The following is a 16,110-nucleotide window of genomic DNA, read 5'->3' on the forward strand; positions in this document are numbered from 1 at the left end:
TATAACAGCATCAATAATAGAGTCAGCACTATATAACTGTTAGCTCTTATTATTTATAAAAGATAACTTTTTTACTTCATATTATCATTTCCTCCCACTTCTACACACATGCATGTACACACACACACACACACACACACACACACACACACACACATCAAGGCATTAGAGGAAGCAGGAGCAACACAAGCAAAAGCAAAGAAACAAGGTGTTTTCAGACAAAATGTGGTTTGATTCTGCAAGAGAATGAAGCATAACGGGGGAAATGGTGGGAACTGGAACAAAACAAGAAATTGGGATACAAATAATGCCTGTAAGGAGAGCTATAGTTCTCAATACTCACTGACCTTGCTTCACTTCCCCAGAAAGACAACCCTAATTCACACCTTTGTTTCAAAAATAAACAAAAGCATTCATCAAGCACCCACTTGAGTGTGTGAGTCAGAAGCAAGGTGCCACAGCACATCCCATAATAAACAGAAGATGATTATAGTTTTCAAGAATTTTAATCTATCATTTAATCTATCAAAGCATGTATAAGTAATAGAACACCAGTTCTTCCAATAAAAGGCTGAATGTGATAAATGCCATAATAGGATTACAAAATTCTCTCACTATTTACCATTCAGAGGAAGAGGAAGAAAATCACATCTAAGGGGAGAGATAAGGGGGCACTTTTAAGGAGGGAGTGGCATTGAAGGATACAAACAAAAAAAAGGTTGGATTTCAGTGTCTGGAAATGTAATTTATAACATCTTTCCATGATTTCAGTGGAATGCCACAATCTCTTTCTTTTCTTCAGCAACATAAAGCCATATAATCTATAATTACGCAATTTCCAGTAGAAATATGGTTGCGTTTGTTAACGCAGTTTAGGTTGTCTTTCTCAAAATCCTCTCTAAGAGCCACCTTCAAATTAAACTAATAATTGATTGAAACATCTTCCAGCTTCCTGAAATCTGAAACCTATGCCAAATGTGGCATTAGCTGCCAGGAAGCCCTGATCTTTCTTGGGCGGGTACAACAAAGTCTTATATCCCATTAAATATTTAACCACACATTATGAAAAATTTAAGACTAAATCACTCGATGCAATTCAAAAAAACTGAAACAATATGTCAGATACATAGATTTGTATTGATAATATTTCCACAATTCTTATTATTAAAATTGCACATTATGGTGCATGAATTTAAAATGTCATCATAAATAAAAATGAAAAGCAAATGTTTATGGAAAAACTCTTCAGTTTGACTTGAATGATGTAAACTTTTCAATATAAAAGATGCTAACCAGCAGATAAGGTCATTTTCTGGGCCAAACATACATTATTCAAGAGAATAGCACTGGCAGACCATGGTGACCTCAAGAAAGCTAGAAAGTGCAGCCTTGCCTACTGCATTCCAAATGTAGGAGCAGAGAAAAAGTAGCCCTGATGCTTGATTCTAGAGAGATGTATTTTCCTTAACCTTTGATGCTCTGCTCCATATTAAGGGTTCCATTCTCTAGCAATCTCATTTTCCCCAGCTTCTTTTGCTCAGAATTTCTTCAGATAACAAGATATAAAAGATTTTAATAGCAGAGAAGAACAGTTGTGAGACTGAAACTCAGCAGGAATTTGGGGAATGCAACATCATGTGTCTTGCAGGAAAAATACAGGATTTTAAGGACAGAACTGGGTTCCATCCCAAGTCTACCATTTAAAGGTAGTGAGCAACACTTGCAGGTCACTTGACTTCCCTAAGTATCACCATTAAAGTGACAAGACCTTCTCTGAGTTTTTGGGGACGGTTAAGTTCGTTAAAATATTTGGGGCATCTGGCTTATCACTTCAGGTACCCTAGAGACTCAGTAATGTTGGTTCTTGCATTTTCTATGGAAATCGTTAAGTATGGAAGTAATTTTTGAAAATTCAAAAAATGATACAATTACCAAATTTTATGTCCCCTTTTTATTTCTCACTCTGCTTCATTGAACTTTGTTGATCCCCCATTTCCTTCTACAAAATTTCTTCTTTCTTTAAGGAATTTCTCTTCTGTTTCTCATTCTATATCTCAATTATTTGTCTTGTCTGTTTGCTCTTCTCTTTATGGAATATCATCAAATATTAGATATGTTGGTATTCCTGAGGGTTCCACCCTTGCTCTCCTTCTTTATTTTGCTGAATGACTTAATTTGTTCATATGGATTAACTTCAACTTTTATGTCAATAGCTCTAAAATCTTAGCTCCTGTGATTCATATATTATTTGCAAACATCTAAATTGTCTTCAAGTCGGTATACAAAACCAAAGTCATTATCTTTCCTGCTAAACCTAAGCCTCTGTAGCCGTCAACCAAAGTAAACCTCGGATATTTTATTTTTTTCCACTTCTTCACCCACAATACTCAATCTATTACCATGTTCTGTTGATTCCATTTTCTAAATATCTCTTGGTTGACCTCTTACCATTCTCACTGCTACCACTCTAGTTTTAACCCCCAACAGTCATCTATTAAAAAATTGTATCAATTTATCTCCAAGTATTTAATCATTTTTTTCTTTACTATCCAGTACAGAAGCCACTCACCACATGTGGCCATTGAGCACTTGAAATTTCATGGCTAGTCCAAATTCAAGTAGCTGTGAGTGCAAAACACACACACCAGATTTTGAAGACACAATACGGAGAGGAGAATATAAAATATCAATTAATAATGTTTATATTGATTGCATATCAAAATCATAACATTTGGGACATATTGGGTTAAATAAAACATGAAAATTAATTTTATCTGTTTATTTCTACTTTAAAAAATTTAAAGAACATGTGTGACTTGCATTCTATTTTTATTAGATAGCACTGTCTTACCCACTTATCCATTTTCTTGTCAGTCATCTTTCTATGATACAAATTGGATTGTGTCATTCCTTGCTTTAATCCTCTTGAATAGGTTTTCAATATCTTTGAAGCAGGGCTGCCTCATTGTGCATTTCTGTAAAACAATGAGAATGGTGCTAATTTCAGTTGTACAACTCTACCTCTAAAACAAGCTTAAGTTCTCTCTCATGTTTTGAGAGTCCTCTCAACTTATTTCACCATCTTTATCCCACATTACACCCTGTCCCAACATTGAGTCCTGACCACTTTAGCCACACTCGACTAGTTCAATTTCCAAACAATCTATTCACTTTTATGACCTTATACCATTTAATATCCTGTTTTCAAGACTTGGAAATGCCCTTGTCTAGGCAATCACTGACTAATTTTCAAGGTGCAATTGAGAACTTAACTCTCCGGAAAGACTTTTCCTTCAAACCTCCTCCCAAAAAGAACCAGTTGCTTTCTTTTGTTCTTAGTAACACGAGGCACATGACTGTATTTTGTACGTATTACTTGTAAGAATTGGTTTATATAGATGTCTCATATTGGTGTACCAAATGGTTCAGATGAGACACTATGATTTATTTGCTAAGCCCACATTTTTTTCTTCTACCTACATTCTATTCTCCAGTAGTGTAATCCCTCTCCTTTAAAAGAAAATAAAGACTTGACAGGGCCCAGAGAAGATACTGGGAATTTTAGCTTCATTTGGAAAACTAAATTCTTTGGAAGATAGAAAAATAAGTTTAGTTTTCATCTAATAATATAAATGATGGTTCCCACTTTTTAGAAAATTATAATCTTATTGATAGAAAAATGACATGCATTGAAAATACTCTTAAAATTATAAAATTATCTTTAATCAAAGTGGGCATAATATTTTTAAACCACTGGCTCCCAGAATATCCTAAACTAAATGCTATGTTGGAGAGTTTCTCTCTCCCAGGGACAGCAGGAAATAATCAGTCAGAACTGCTCAACCTTGTTTCTGGCATGCTGAGACATATCTAAAAATTAGACACACTAATGAGTAAAAGACAGCCCAAACTATCTCTAGATGGTTTCCAATTGACTCAGAGTTTATGTGGCTTACAAGGAAGCAACTAACCCACCATATTTGCCTTTTAGTTTCAGACTGGAAAGATGTAGACAAGTGTTAACTTCAGCAGAGTGTCTGACTAAATGAGAATGGTTCAATCAGGACATACAGCTGTTAGTTACGTAAGGATAAGTTGTATTCTCTCACATTCCTACAGGCTTTTAGGCCCATAACTTTCCGGTCTAGTGCTAATTTTTAAAGGGTTTATTGGGCAATGAAAATGGTCCTGCGAGACTAAATTAAACTAGACTTCTTGAACTAGGTAAATATACCTGGGAACTCCAACTGGGGTTAAGGATAATGATTTAAGTTTCCACCACGTGCAAATATATGTTTTATTGAACATAAGAAAATTTGTATTGTCAAATCTGTTATTCTATTAATTATAAAAATTAATAACACATTTAATTAGTACTTTTTGTATGTCAGGTATTATGCTAGGAATTTTATGTGTATTATTTCACATGATTATCCTCACAACTCCATGAAATATACAGATATTGATTAGAGTTCTTAGACACGAGCAGTAAAAACTACAGGTTAGGGGTGCTGACTCCTGGCAGTGGAAAATCCACATATAACTTTAACAGTTGGCTCTCCCTACCTGCGATTCTTCATCCATGGATTCAGCCAACCACAGACCATGTGGTACTGTGTATTTATCGCAAAAATCCACATATAAGTGAACCAGCACAGTTCAAATCCATATTGTTCAAGGGTCAACTGTACTTTTACTTATTTAAGCAAAAAGAAACTTCATAGAAGATCTTTTTTTCCCATCCATTCTTCATTCACTCAAGGGTTGAAGTTCCAGCAGAGAGTATCTGATTGGCCAAACATAGGTCATGTAGCCTTTCCTTGGCAGTAGTAGAGGAAGGGTCTGTCTCCTTCATCTTCCTGTACTTCATATAGGAAGTACCTTTCCACCAAAACTACACACTACTGTGGGGTGGGTAATTTCCCCAAACTGAAATCAAGGTGCTATTACAAAATATATATAAATGCTAAGAAGTCAGAACGTACAAAGATTCACTCTAGCCCACCCACATTGCTGCCCAGCATTCATATTTATAGCTCATACTTCCAAAAGTGCTCCCACCTGACAAAGTGAAATTACCCCCCATAAAGCTGAAAATGAGCTTATTTTCTTCCTCCCAGCATTGACTTTGGTTTTCTAGTATCTTGCTGCTATGACTCAAAGATAACATTCTTTAAGTGTAATCAGTAAAATGACCTGATTTTTAGTCTGGGTGTACTGCACGTATATAAGAATTTGAGTTTATCACTGCTTTACTTTAGTCCATTCAGAATGGCAACCACCCTACTCTGCAGTTCCTAAATTCTCCACGGCCTTCGTAACATTGTGGAAGCTGTGTATTATCAGAGAGGCTTAGCTTCCGAGTAATACTGTATTTGTTTTCTCCACCACAGAGAACAAAGTTGCCAGATTCTCATCAAAAATGCAAATGGTAGTTTCACCACCTTATGTCCCATCTTGGTTAAATAAAGAATTAAAAATTACTCAAATTAACTTAGGGTCTTTGGCTGGCCTACATCCATGTTATGTATTCATTTTTCAGTGGCTTTTATTTCTATTGAAGTATAGTTGGTATAATATCATTTTAGTTTCAGGTGTACAGTATAGTGATTCAATATTTTTACAGTTTATACTCCATTAAAAGTTATTACAAGATAATGGCTATAATTCCCTGTGCTATACAATATATTCTTGTTGCTTATCGATTTTATACATAATAGTTTGTATCTCTTAATCCCATATCCCTAACATGCTCCTCCCCTATTCCCTCCTCCCAACAGTTACTTCTAGTTTGTTTTCTGTATCTGTGAGTCGGTTTCTGTTTTGCTATATACATTCATTTATATTACTTTTTAGATTCCACAGGTAAGTGATATCCTACAGTATTTGTCTCTCTCTGTCAGACTTATTTCACTAAGCATAATATTCTCTAGGTCCATCTATGTTGCTGCAAATGGCTGAATTTCACTCTTTTTTATGGCTGAGTAATATTTCAGTGTGTGTGTGTGTGTGTGTGTGTGTGTGTGTGTACACACACACACACACACATTGTATATACATATACCACAATTTCTTGATTTGTTCCTCTGTAGATGGACACTCTGGTTGCTTCCATATCTCGGCTATTGTCAATAGTGCTGCTGTGAACATTGGGGTGCCTGCATTTTCATATTAGTGTTTTTGTTTTTTCCAGGAGTGGGATTGCTGGGTCATATGATAGTTCTATTTTTAGTTTTTTGAGGAACCTCAATACTGTTTTCTATAGTGGCTACACCAAGTCACATTTCCACCAACAGCGTTCAAGTGTTCCCTTTTCTCCGTATCCTCGAAAACATTTGTTATTTGTAGACTTTTGATGGCAGCCATTCTGACAGGTGTGAGGTGATATCTCATTGTTATTTTGATTTTCATTTCTCTGAAAAGTAGCATTTTTGAGCATCTTTTCATGTGCCTGTTAGCCATCTGTATGTCTTCCTTGGAAAAATGTCTATTCAGGCCTGCTGCCTATGTTTTGATTGGGTTGTTTGTTTTTGTTTTTGATACTGGGTTGTATGGGTTGTTTATATATTTTGGATATTAACCTCTTGTTGACCATAGCATTTGCAAATATTTTCTCCCATTCAGTAAGTTGTCTTTCATCTTACTGATGGTTTCCTTTGTTGAGCAAAAGCATTTAAGTTTAGTTAGGTCCATTTATTTATTTTTCTTTTATTTCTTTTGCCTTAGGAGACAGATCCAAAAAATACTGCTATGATTTATGTCAAAGAGTGTTCTGCCTATGTCCTTTTCTAGGAGTTTTATGGTTTCAGGTCTTACATTTAGCTCTTTATTCTATTTTGAGTTTATTTTTGCATATGGTGTGAGGAAATGTTCTAATCTCATTCTTTTACATGTAATTGCCCAATTTTCCCAGCACCACTTATTGAAGAGACTGACTTTTTTTCCATTTATATTCTTGCCTCCTTTGTTGTAGATTACCTGACCTTAGATGAGTGTGTTTACATCTGGCTCTCTATTCTGTTCCATGGATCTATGTGACTGTTTTTGTACCAGTACCATGCTGTTCTGATTACTGTCACTTTGTAGTATAATCTGAAGTCTGGGAGGGTGATACCTCCAGCTCTGTTCTTCTTTCTCAAGATTGCTTTGGAAATTCGGGGTCTTTTGTGGTCCCATATGAATTTTAGGATTATTTGTTCTAGTTCTGTAAGAAATGTCATGGTTATTTTGATAGGGATTGCATTAAATCTGTAGATTGCTTTGGGTAGTATGGACATTTTAATATTAATTCTTCCAATCCAAGAGGAAGGGATTTTTCCTTTTTTTGTATCATCTTCAATTTCCTTCATCAATGGTTTATAGTTTTTAAGTATAGGTTTTTCACCTCCTTGGTGAAGTTAATTCCTAGGTATTTTATTCTTTTTGATGCAATTTTAAAAGGAATTTTTTTAACTTTCTTTTTCTGATATTTCATTATTAGTGTATAGGAAAGCAGCAGATTTCTGTACATTAATCTTTTATCCTGCCACTTTGTTGAATTCATTTGTTAGTTCTAGTAAGTTTTGGAGTGAAGACTTTATAATTTTTCTATAGAAAGTATCATGTCATCTGCAAGTAGTGATTGTTTAACTTCTTCTCTTCCAATTTGGATGCCTTTAATTTCTTTTCTTGTCTGATTGCTAGGACTTCCAATACTGTGTTAAGCAGAAGTGATGAGAGTGGGCATCCTTGTCTTGTTCCTGAATTTAGAGGAAAGGCTTTCAGCTTTTCACCATTTAGTATGATGTTAGCTACAGGTTTTCCATAAATGACCTTTATTATGCTGAGATAGGTTCCCTCTGTACCCACTTTGATGAGAGTTTTTATCATGAATAGGTGTTGAGTTTTGTCAAGTGCTGTTTCTACTTCTACAGAGATGATTATGTCATTTTTATCTTTCTTTTTGTGAATATGTTGTATCACATTGATTGATTTGTGAAAGTTGAACTATCCTTGTATCCCTGAAATAAATCCAACTTGATCATGGTGTTTGATCCTTTGTACATGCTATTGCATTTGGTTTGCTAACATTTTGTTGAGGGTTTTTGCATCTATATTCATCAAGTGTATTTGCCTGTAGTTTGTTTTGCTTTGTTTTGTTTTGTTCTGTTTTTCTGTAGTGGCTTTGGTTTTGGTATCAGGGTAATGGTGGCCTCATAGAATGAATATAAGAAGGTTCTGTCCTCTTCAATTTTGGGAATAGTTTGAAAAGTATAGGTATTAGTTCTTCTCTATAGGTTTGGTAGAATTCCCCTGTGAAGCTGTCCAGTCCTAGACTATTGTTTGCTGGGAGTTTTTTTTAATTAAAATTCAATTTCATTTCTAGTGATCAGTCTGTTCAAATTGGCTGTTTCTTCTTGATTCAGTCTTGGCAAGTTTATGTTTCTCTTGCTGCCTTTAGAATTCTCTCTATATCTTTAACTTTTGCCATTTTAACTATGATATGCCTTGGTATGTGTCTGTTTGGGTTCATCTTATTTGGGACCCTCTGTGCGTCCTATATCTGGATATCTGTTTCTTTCTTCAGGTTTGAGAAGTTTCCAACCATAGTTTCCTCAAATACACTTTTGATCCCCTTCTCACTCTCTTCTTCTAGGACCCTATAATGCAAATATTGGCATGCATAATGTTATCCTAGAGATCTCCTAAATTGTTTTCATGTATTAAAATTTGTTTTTCTTTTTGTTGTTACAATTGAGTGATTTCCATTATTCTGTCTTCCAGATCACTTATTCATTCTTCTGTATAACTTAGTCTGCTTTTCATTCCTTCTAGTGAATTTTAAAACTTATTTCAGCTATTGAATTCTTCATTTCTGAATGGGTCTTTGTTAATGTGTTTGCTGTATACATCAATTCTTTAATTTGTTTAATATTTTTATTACCAATGTTTTGAATTTTTTCTGGTAAATTCTTTACTTCTGTTTTGTTATTCATTTTTCAGGGTTTTTCTCTGGCTCTTTCAACTGAGGGTCGTTCCCCTTCCTTTTCATTTTTGCTTAACTTCATCCACCTCTGTGAATTTAGGTGAAACACTTACCTATTGCAGTTTTGAAGGGGTCATCTTATATGGGGGTATCCCTATACATACTGTGTGCCCAGTGCCTTCAGTGGGAGAGCTGGATGCAAGTCATGTCTTCATCAAGTTGTGCTGACTCACACTTTGGTAGGGGGTGGACCTGGGGCTGGAGGGACTAGAGCTGGCGTTGGGTTCATGAGTGAGGTGGGACTTCCCCTCTGCTCAGTGGCCATCACCTCCCTATTGGGGGCAGGGTCTGATCCCAAGTTGCTGGAGCAGAAGCCCTGAGGGTCCAGCCCTAGCTGGTTCTATTCCCTGTGTGTGTTTTTCCGTCTCCCCACACCAGGACCCTTGCCCCACAGCAGAGCAGTGCTGAAACAAAGAGTCCATGTGGGCTCTTGACTCTGTTCTACTACAGACAGAGGTCCAATGTGCTGCCTATTTAGGTGCCCACAGCTCTGCTCAGACACAGCATATGGTGCAAGTCCCCTTGTTCCTCACAGCCAGTCACTGCCCACAGACTCTGCTGCTCCCACCCTGTTGTGGAATCACTTCACAGGTTAGGCAGGGCCCACACGGCCTCTTGGTGTGTAGGGAGGGGTGAGCTGTGGTGAAGTGGCTTGCTGTTAGAGATCTGGACTTCTTCTAAGGCAATGCCTGAGTAAGCTGCAACAGTAGTTGTCGCTGGAACACCTGGGCTCTGCCCCAGTACAGGTCACCTCTGTGTCTTAGTCAAGTCTTTTCCCCTGTTGTGGCCACCCCAGATCCTGTGCCATGCTGTGATGTGGAGTGAGTGGGGCCAGAGCATTCACTCAGCTTGGGCTGGGGTGTGCAGTGAGGCAGTAGTGAAAAACCCAGCAGCTGCTAGAGCAGACCTCTCTCGACCCTGCCTCAGTGGCAAGCCTGCACATGCATGTTCCTAATGAGTGGAGCCCAGGCTTCCCACAGCCCTTCTATTAGTCCCAGCAGTTCTCCAACCAGCCAATGGGGCTTGTGTCCCCCAAGTAGGAACCCAGGACTGAGATGTCCAATCTGTGAATGGCTTACTCCCCAGGGAGCATGTCACCCTGTGTAATTTCTCTTTTCTTCTGAATCCCCTCCCAGGGGCAGAGGGCTGACCCACCCACTTTTCTTCCCTTACTACCTGGTTACGTGTGCAGCTTGCAGCCATGATTGTGTAGGAGTCCTTCTGCCAGTTTCCAGTTAGTTTTTAGTGAAAATTGTTCCACATGGAGATGGATTTTTGATGTATTCATAGGGGGAGGTGAGCTCCATGTCCTCTTACTCAGCCATCTTGATCCAAACCCCCTTCGGTGGCTCTTCTGATTCCACAAAAGAATAACAACAAAAACAAAATTATGGCTAAGTTTTAAAAAGATGGAGACAATCATAAATCTTCTAGAGGCTCACAAAGATAATGGAAATTGAAATAATTGACTTAAGAATGACAGGAGCTAAGATATTGTTACCAAGCAGAGAACTCTATCCCTCCTTGATTGCGATGCCTTCATAGCTATGTAGGTTGCATTCAGAGGGCTTCAGAGACATCAGCTGAAAATCTGGAGCACTTACACCTTTTTTAACATGGAACCTCTGTAGCTTGTCAGCAACTGCTTTCCACTTTGTTTCTTGGATTCTTGCTCGTCCATGAGTAGCTAAGAAGCTGACCTAGAAGTTAAATTGCAAAAGAAGTGTCAGTTTTATTTTTCTCCAATTCCGCCCTCTCTTTTTTATTGACACTTTGAATCCTGGCTGCTTTGCCCAGTTAAGCTGCAGCAAGTTTCAGAATTTAAGACTTTTAGCTTATTTTGTCTGCATCGAAAATAGGCACGTCGCGGAGCGGCTGGGCCCGTGAGCCATGGCCGCTGAGCCTGCGCGTCCGGAGCCTGTGCTCCACAACGGGAGAGGCCACGGCAGTGAGAGGCCCACGTACCACACACACACACACACACACACACACACACACACACACACACACAAAATAGGCACGTGTCTAAGAGGAAAATGGAGGCAGTTGTGAGGCTCACCTCAAAGTTCTAGCCCTTATTCTGGGACCTTAGCCCCTTAGTGCTGGCTGCCTTGGTTGTTCTCTGATGCTTCTATCAGTTGATGTTATATTTTGCCCAGGTTTCAAAGATACTGTTTTCAGGGAAACTAGTCTATAGGAAAGTACTCCATTATAACCAAAAGGTGAAAACGTTCCAGTAGCTGGGTTTATTTAGAGGTCCTTGAAAAGAAGTAAATAATTCAGACTTTCTAATTGGGTTACACTATGGATGACAGAATCTTTCACCAAGATAGCAGATATAGGAAGAAGGAAAATTTGGAAAGGAAGCATGGAGGAGGTGTTAAATAGCTCATGTTTTGGTTCCTTTTGCTGGCAGCAAGGTAAGTCACACATGTGGAGCGCGCGCGCGCACACACACACACACACACACACAATTTGAAGCAAACATAATGATACACTTTATGTGGACCCTTCTGTTTATGCTATGGCAAATAGAGTTTTCCACAACTAATAAATCACTTTATTTCAAATGTTGTCAGGAAAATGGAAATATTCTACTCCACCAAATTTGTGAAGGTAAGGAATTTTCGTATTACTCTGCCTTGAGTACAATTGTAGCTTCTCAGTTCTTCTAGGATGAATATTGATGTGCCTTGGTTCAAAGTACTGGAATAGGTTATATTCTGAGAGAAAAAGTGTAAATGGCATATTCGATGGCTTATCTACATTATTTGTTCTTGACAGTCTCAGTTTAATTAAATTGATTTGGCAGAACAGAAATTCTAAAGCTCACAGAGCCTGGAAACAAAGATTTTTGAGCCTCTTTACTATTGCCTGATTCATGATCTTGTCTTTATTTTGCTAATTAGATAATAAATTTTATATCGCTATCTTCAAAACTCAGGCTGTTTTCTCAGGTTATCTGTAGTCTTCCCAATCTAAGTATTATCTTTTTGGCCAGAACTTAAAAAAAAAACAAATGAGTTTGGAAAGATTTTATGTAGTAAATTTGTCACATACTGAAGAGAGTTTGCAGAGGTCTAGGGGGCAAATATCTTTTTCAAATGGATAACTGTTCCAAAGGTCATAAGGTATACCCAGTGCCTTTAAACTAATTAGATTGAAAAGCTTGATTCAGCAAATGCAGTTTACTTACTACAAACCACATTTGACCTCCTCCAAGTTTAGAAATGATTTCCATCACTTGTGACATTAGTATGATACCTCTATAACTTTTCACTGATGTAGGAGGGCAAACACTCAGCCCTGGAGATGATCTATTGTACATCTCTTTACAGTCATTAGCAAATATCTAAAATTCCAGACTGCTTTATTGTAGAATGTACTTACCTTTAAACGCACTTTTGTAAATGGGAATATTTCTCTTTCTTAATATCTAACGAGTGTACTTTCCAACCTTGGAGACAGACAACACCATTGTGACGATCACAAGCAAAGGGGATATGTTTGTTTTCTTAATTAAATTTATTTTATAATTTTAAACCAAAGTCACACAATGTATATCCTATGTGGAACCTGGAAGTTCAACTAATCCTATAGTTTACCATCAAAAGTAATTTTTTTCAACATTATATGGATCTAATTTATCTTAAATATGTGACTAGAAGCAGATTTTAAAACGAAGGAGGTAAAATTAAGGAGAGGTGAGTAAATGGAGAAGTTTGTCTTAATGTATATGTGGTTTAGATAAGTTATTTTATTTCAGCTCAAATCCCAGCATATTACATAAGCCATGGAAAAGTGTATTATATATTGGGAGAATACAAATCATGTGAGGTGGCTGGCTGGCTCACAGTGATCCCTTCTCCTCTACGAATGGCCAGGTAATTCCAGAGTGCCATCACCTCTACCCTGGAGTCCACAGATACTTGCTTGACTCAGGCCAAGTTGATTCACCAATCCTATGGGAATTTAAACTTCAGTGGACCTGAAATTGACCTAAAGTCACTGACACTGAGTCACCTGCACTCAAGGAAAAAGAAGAGGGCCCTGAAATCCTACTATTCTAGTACAAAAAGAGCTCTAAGACTCAGTTATTATCTGTTCCCTTAATTCTATTAGCTACTCCAATATATTTCCCATAAATTGCTTATTCCAAAGCCTCATATGCAACCAGTAGGAATTCAACTCTGAAACTGATACAAGTGTAGCAGGATGTTATCTCTTTTGCCTACTTTCATACATGTGATTAAAAAGCAAAAATTCAACCAAATTTGAAGATCCCATTTGGCTTTATTCAACAATTCATGAATGGGCAGGGCTTCCCTGGGGGCACAGTGGTTAAGAATCCGCCTGCCAATACAAGGGACATGGCTTCAAGTCCTGGTCCGGGAAGATCCCACATGCCGCAGAGCAACTAAGCCCATGCACCACAACTACTGAGCCTGCACTCTAAAGCCTATGAGCCACAACTACTGAGCCCACTTGCCACAGCTACTGAAGCTCACGCACCTAGAGCCCGTGCTCCACAGCAAGAGAAGCCACTGCAATGAGAAGCCCACACACCGCAACGAAGAGTAGCGCCCGCTCACTGCAACTAGAGAAAGCCTGAGCAGCAATGAAGACCCTGTGCAGCCCAAAATAAATAAATAAAAATAATAAAGTTCCCTTTAAAAAAAAAAAACTTCATCATTAGGCAGCATCCCATCTTGCAATTAGAAGGGTGCTCCAAGGAGCCATACAAAATAAAAGGCTTTTATAGAAAGGAGGTTGGGGAAAGGAAGTCATTAGCAAAAGAAAAAAAAAAAGATTAAGGATTATTTTTAGGTCAGGACATCTTCTTTGGCAGAGGGGTGGGGAACGGAACAGCATGGGTTTTATGCCCATTATTGCCTCTTCTTCCTCTAGGGGACAGAGAGGACCCACATAACAGATTACCTCACTGGTGCAGACCAGAAAATTCCAAGCTGGTTGACTAAGCTTACATTTCCAGTGAAGGTTGAAATCGCAATTAAGTTAAGGTATAAAAAATCTCTGCTTAGTATCATGGGCTTTATCACAAATGACATCATCTTGGGCCTGTGGTTTCTCTCTTTAACAATTTTTCCTTTTTGATCAGACTCTCAGCCTGAGAGATGTGATCAAAATTTAAGTCATTAGTGTCACTCTCAGCTATGGCTTTGCAGTTTTGTTGATCTTTGATGTGGTATCTGTAGGCCATGATGTTTTTGCTAAATCCCCGTGACATTCACAGGTTACGGTTCCAGGTTTATAATTCTTAAGTTGGTTACTGTTTTTGCTTCTTTTCCAATGTTCCAGTCTTAGGAAGATCTTTTCCCTGCTGGTCAGCAGCTGTGAACATGCACTTAAAGCTTTTGAGAGGATACAACACACCAGGGGATTATTATGATTACAATAAGCAGGATGTTGAGAAGAAAAAAATTGTTTTTCTACCCTTCTAGGTTCTTCGGGTTGGTCTAAGAATTAAATTGACATGAGACACTTTCATAGGAGGAAATCAAACAGAGTTTAGTAACATGTATACATGGGAGAGACTCAAGAAAACTGAGTATCTCGCCAAAATGTGAGAAGCCCTCACCTTAAATACCAACTTCAGGTAAAGACTAAAGAGGATGTTGGGGGTAGTAGTGTGGGACTTCAAAGGGGAGGACAATTCACAGGGAGATGAAAAGCAAATGTTTGGTAAACAAATGTTTGCTGGGCCATGCAGAGATGATGGGACACAGGAATTTTAACCAACATACTTTGCTAGGTTCCTCCCTGTCTACCATACCTAGTTTATGTTCTTCTATAATTATCTAAGGTGATAGCTCCCTTCCCTCTAACTACATCCTTTTAAACAGTTAATGGGAAGATCAAAGGTTCTTCCTGAGTCTTTTGAGCCTTGATTGTTTTCAGCTCAAAATAATTTACATGTCAAAAAGAAACATTGTGGGGTGGCAGGCAAATTTTGCTCACCTACAGGTAATTCCCAATGTTTGGAACATCCTTCTGGTTGCTAGATGGGATAGTGCCTGATTCAAGAATCCTTGAAAAAGTAAGTTAGCTCTTCAGATTTATACAATTGATTTTTTTTTTAACACATACATCACTCACTCATAGACAGGCAGGATAATATAATGATGAAGGATAGAGGTTTCTGTGACCTAGTTTTGGCTCCAAAATTTATTTAACTGTGTGACCTTGGGCAATACATAATTTTTCCATGTCTCAATTTCCTCATTGTAAAATAGGACAGTAATTCCATATACCTAATATAATTGTTGCAATTAAATGAGCTAACTTCACTAAAGTGTTAGATTTAAACCTGGCACATAGAAAACAATATAAGAGTGTTCTGTATGATTATTTCATAGCCATGAAACAAGAGGGAAGGGAGCAGGGCACAACCTTTGAAAGAACGACATAGCCATAGGACGTGACAAAAACTGGTTAGAACCAACTAGGTCCAAGACGGTGGAATATTCAACTTCCAGCGGATCTTGAGCCTCATCATATGCTCCTTGTAACACATTAGCATGCTAGATGACACACCCACCAGTGCCATGACGATTCTGAGGCTAACCATAAAAAGCCAAAAAGTGGGCAGTGGCCCAATTTCTGGAAATCTCTGCCCCTTCCCCAAAATAATTAGAATAATCCTCCCCCTCGTGAGCCTATGAAATTACCCAGCCCATAAAAACTAACCACGCCATATTTCAGCCTCTCATCTTCTGAGATGGTCCATACTCTGTCTGTGGAGTTTCTCCCAAGGCTTCTTGACTTCTGAGATGGCCCACACTCTGTCTGTGGAGTGTGTTTCTCTCTAGATAAATCCACTTCTTACTTATCACTTTGTCTCTCACTGAAATCTTTCTGTGATGAGACATCAAGAACCTGAGCTTCATTCAGTCCTGAGACCAGGTGTGTGATCTCAATTAAAAGCCCGTGGGTTCAAGTCCCCATCTGAGTTACACAGTTTCAGCCACTGAGTCATAGGTACTGCAGTTCGGAGAAAAAAAAAGGATTCAGAGCTGGGGGCAAGTCAAAAAGCAAAAGACAGCAGAGAAAGACTAACTGTTAGG

General features: G+C 38.1%; 2 long non-coding RNA genes across 2 annotated transcripts in view; both read right to left on the reverse strand.

The window, feature by feature from the left end:
* Positions 1 to 2,849: 2,849 nt before the first annotated feature.
* LOC307176151 lies at positions 2,850 to 10,595 on the reverse strand. Its single transcript, XR_013824627.1, has 3 exons — positions 10,527 to 10,595; positions 10,202 to 10,379; positions 2,850 to 2,975 (listed from the first exon to the last, which is right to left on the reverse strand). It is a non-coding gene; the product is annotated as an uncharacterized lncRNA (long non-coding RNA).
* A 34-nt stretch (positions 10,596 to 10,629) lies between these two features.
* The window catches only part of LOC307176150, a 220,183-nt gene continuing 214,702 nt past the window's right edge, over positions 10,630 to 16,110 (reverse strand). Inside the window, exon 3 of the long non-coding RNA XR_013824626.1 lies at positions 10,630 to 10,725. This is a non-coding gene — a long non-coding RNA (uncharacterized lncRNA). The remainder of the gene's footprint in view (positions 10,726 to 16,110) is intronic.

The sequence above is a fragment of the Stenella coeruleoalba genome (assembly GCF_951394435.1).
Source record: "Stenella coeruleoalba genome assembly, chromosome: 17".
Lineage (NCBI taxonomy): Eukaryota > Metazoa > Chordata > Mammalia > Artiodactyla > Delphinidae > Stenella > Stenella coeruleoalba.